A 5,000-nucleotide genomic window follows, 5' to 3' on the forward strand; every position below is an offset into this window, starting at 1 on the left:
ATATATATATATATATACATATATATTTATATTCTGTATATATATATATATATACATATATATTTATATTCTGTATATATATATATATATATACATATATATTTATATTCTGTATATATATATATATATACATATATATTTATATTCTGTATATATATATATATATACATATATATTTATATTCTGTATATATATATATATATACATATATATTTATATTCTGTATATATATATATATATACATATATATTTATATTCTGTATATATATATATATATATATATATATATATATATTTATATTCTGTATATATATATATATATATATATATATACATATATATTTATATTCTGTATATATATATATACATATATATTTATATTCTGTATATATATATATACATATATATTTATATTCTGTATATATATATATATATATATATATATATTTATATTCTGTATGTATATATATATATATATATATATATTTATATTCTGTATGTATATATATATATATATATATATATATATATATATATATATATATATATATATATATACTCGGGTTTTTTTTATATTCAAAAGTAATGGACTAATGAATTCAACGAGGTTGTTAGATAGTGCTCAATAAAAAGAACTGATAATACTTGTTTATTGTTATATAAACATGCTCACATCCCGCTGCTACAAATAGCCACTTGTTTCAATCAAACAACAGATATCATCAGGCAGCGACTTGACTATTCAAAAGTTCAATGAATAATGGATTTTTATTTTAGGTAGGAACTCTTTAGAAGTTGGAGTTAAAAAACTTAAAACACAGGACTTTAATTAAATAAAAAAGTAAAAAGGGAGAGGCAATTTAAATAAAGTTAAAAGATTACAATGGGGAGAGAGTGATTGAGAAGAGAAAAAAGGAATAGAGACACGAAATAGAGAAAGAAAATATAGAGAAAACAAAATAGAGAGAAAAAGAAGAGAGAAAATATATATATATATATATATATATATACATATATATATATATATATACATATATATATATATATATATATATATATGATATGGAGAAGAAAAGAAAAAAGAAATAAATGGTTATAATAAAGAGAATAAGAACTAGAAGGAAAAGGAAAGAATAATGAGATCTAGTTAAATAGAGAAAGAGAGAAAGTAAGAATTTGACAGTATATAGAAAAAGAAAAAGAAAAAGAATAAATCTGCGTGTCAACCAATTTATGAACAATTATACAATTCAGTAATGAAACATATTATTACAAATACAAACAGAAGATACAATCCAAGCGTCAGAAATGAACGTGTCAAAAAAGGCAGTGAATGTATTCGGCTAGCATATTTATCCTCTTACATACGTCCACGAGTAAAATCAACGCAATTCAAACATACGTCTACCATTAATTAGGCCCTTTATGCTAAATGATATAAGTTTAAAGTTTTCGCGTTTTTATTAGATAAATATATGAATAAAAGAAGAAAATAATGATAAAACAATATTAAAATTATTATTAATAACAATAAACATAATAGTACCTATTTACTATGCCTCCCCACGGGACAGAGTTAGACACCAGGGTCGTTTTTTAACGTGGAGAAAAGGTACAAAAATAAAAATTGTCTCAGTTGTGAAGGATTTCTCCTCCACCGAAAGAGAACAAGAAATGGAAGTGCAGCATCTGAAGAACAGATACTACACTTTGATCTTGACCAAAAAGGCCAAGAAAACATCAAACAGCTTTGATGTTTTCTTTTAGTAATGATAATAATAATAATAATAATAATAAAAACAGAATAAAATTAATATTTATTATCTTTTTAATATAACATATTTAGCCATAAGAGGGGATTAAATAAATTAAATAGGTCCAATAATTATAAATAAAAAACTACTAATATTTATGTATATAAAAAGAATATAATACAAATATATATATATATACACACACACACATATATATATACCCAAATATACACACACATACATATATATATACATATATATATACATATACATGCACATAAGTAAAGGTGTAACTATACTATTAAGTTGGAAGTTTAAGCTATTTAAGTATAGATATAAAGCCATATTAAATCACAAAATAATACATTCAATACCAGATTACTAATAACACAGATACAAGTACACTTACCTATAAATATATTCAGGCAAAAGAAGTAATTAAATCAACGAAATACTCAAAAATAGCGACGCACAGGTAGATAGTACCCAAATTAAAAATAATAAGATACATATGTATATACTCACAGAGAACCAACCGACATACTAATAAGCATATATATATATATATATATATATATATATATATATATATATATATATATATATATATATATATAATCTTATGTATACACATACATACAAAAAATACACAAATATATGCACACAATCATATACTAATAAACAACAACGCACACACACATATATATACTCACACATAAATATGTATAATTTACATAAATTATATATAGAGAAATACATAAGAATACAAATAATTTGGCAAGGGTACAGATAGATGCATACACACATAGAAACATACAAATGGATTGAATAAACATGGGAGGGTATACCAAATAATATAGAAATATATAGATCTAAGTACACACGGTCATAAAATAAATACATAGACACATACATATACACATAGACACACAGGTATATAAGATAGGAGAAGTAAAGAATGAAATCAGGAGAGGAGAAAGTATATTAATAGAATATTAATAAATTATAGAAATCAGTGACAATTTTTAATTTATTTAAATTTTATATCTAAACTAAATTACTTAAAAGATGGGTTTTATAATGTTTGCAATTAATTGAATTTTCGTTTCTGTAAATTTTTTGGATGTGAACTTTGATTTAAGGAAAGGCATCTACCAACCATATAGGAAGGAAAACTCAAACCCAATTTATGTACACCCCCTATCAAATCACCCAAAATCTATCATTAGGCATATCCCCAAATCCATTAGTAAAAGAATCAGTGACAATTCTTCCAATCTTGAAACATTTAATAAACATAAATATTTCTATAACAGGGCCCTTAAGGATAGTGGATACAAAAACACCCAAATTGAGTTCATAGAACCAACACACCCAAACACAAATACAAATAGAAACCCTAAGAGAAAAATCCTGTGGTACAATCCCCCTTTTAATCTGAAACTTAAAACAAATCTAGGAATGAAATTCTTAAACTTAATTAAAAAGCACTTCCCTATTAATAACATACTACATAAAATTTTCAATAAAAATACAATAAAACTTAGTTATAGCTGTAATGAAAACCTTGAAAAAATAATTAAAAAACATAATAACAAAATATTAAACAAAAATAGCACACCCATTGCTACCGAAAGTTGTAACTGTAGAATTAAATCAAAATGCCCTCTTAAAGGAAATTGTCAAATTACTTCTGTAGTGTACCAAGCAACTATTTCTACTAAGGAAAATCCGAATGAAAAAAAATATTACATAGGAATGACAAATAACAATTTTAAAGAAAGATTTACCGGTCACAAGTGCTCTTTTGAAAATAATGAGTACAAGAATAGAACTTCCTTGTCTAAATATTACAATGAACTAGTAGAGCAAGGTTACTCCCCAATAGTAAATTGGAAAATTTTAAAGAAAGCGAAAACCTGTTCATCTTTAAACTCGCCTTGCCACCTATGTCTTTATGAGAAATTATTTATACTTACTTTTAGAGAAAGAGATAAATTATTAAATAAGAAGCACGAAAATTCAATTAATTGCAAACATTATAAAACCCATCTTTTAAGTAATTTAGTTTAGATATAAAATTTAAATAAATTAAAAATTGTCACTGATTTCTATAATTTATTAATATTCTATTAATATACTTTCTCCTCTCCTGATTTCATTCTTTACTTCTCCTATCTTATATACCTGTGTGTCTATGTGTATATGTATGTGTCTATGTATTTATTTTATGACCGTGTGTACTTAGATCTATATATTTCTATATTATTTGGTATACCCTCCCATGTTTATTCAATCCATTTGTATGTTTCTATGTGTGTATGCATCTATCTGTACCCTTGCCAAATTATTTGTATTCTTATGTATTTCTCTATATATAATTTATGTAAATTATACATATTTATGTGTGAGTATATATATGTGTGTGTGCGTTGTTGTTTATTAGTATATGATTGTGTGCATATATTTGTGTATTTTTTGTATGTATGTGTATACATAAGATTATATATATATATGTATATATATATATATATATATATATATGTATATATATGCTTATTAGTATGTCGGTTGGTTCTCTGTGAGTATATACATATGTATCTTATTATTTTTAATTTGGGTACTATCTACCTGTGCGTCGCTATTTTTGAGTATTTCGTTGATTTAATTACTTCTTTTGCCTGAATATATTTATAGGTAAGTGTACTTGTATCTGTGTTATTAGTAATCTGGTATTGAATGTATTATTTTGTGATTTAATATGGCTTCATATCTATACTTAAATAGCTTAAACTTCCAACTTAATAGTATAGTTACACCTTTACTTATGTGCATGTATATGTATATATATATGTATATATATATGTATGTGTGTGTATATTTGGGTATATATATATGTGTGTGTGTGTATATATATATATATTTGTATTGTATTCTTTTTATATACATAAATATTAGTAGTTTTTTATTTATAATTATTGAACCTATTTAATTTATTTAATCCCCTCTTATGGCTAAATATGTTATATTAAAAAGATAATAAATATTAATTTTATTCTGTTTTTATTATTATTATTATTATTATTATTATTATTATTATTATCATTACTATTATGTTTATTGTTATTAATAATAATTTTAATATTGTTTTATCATTATTTTCTTCTTTTATTCATATATTTATCTAATAAAAACGCGAAAACTTTAAACTTATATCATTTAGCATAAAGGGCCTAATTAATGGTA

General features: G+C 23.1%; 1 protein-coding gene and 1 pseudogene across 1 annotated transcript in view; both read right to left on the reverse strand.

Annotated features, from left to right (window-relative positions):
* LOC145263864 (polycystin-1-like protein 1) overlaps positions 1 to 5,000 on the reverse strand; it is an 842,774-nt gene that overhangs the window by 163,173 nt on the left and 674,601 nt on the right. The window lies entirely within an intron of this gene.
* On the reverse strand, positions 1,518 to 1,741 carry LOC145264030 (U2 spliceosomal RNA; annotated as a pseudogene).

The sequence above is a fragment of the Euprymna scolopes genome, chromosome 39 (assembly GCF_053919585.1).
Source record: "Euprymna scolopes isolate OS-2025 chromosome 39, ASM5391958v1, whole genome shotgun sequence".
In the NCBI taxonomy this organism is placed as follows: Eukaryota; Metazoa; Mollusca; class Cephalopoda; order Sepiida; family Sepiolidae; genus Euprymna; species Euprymna scolopes.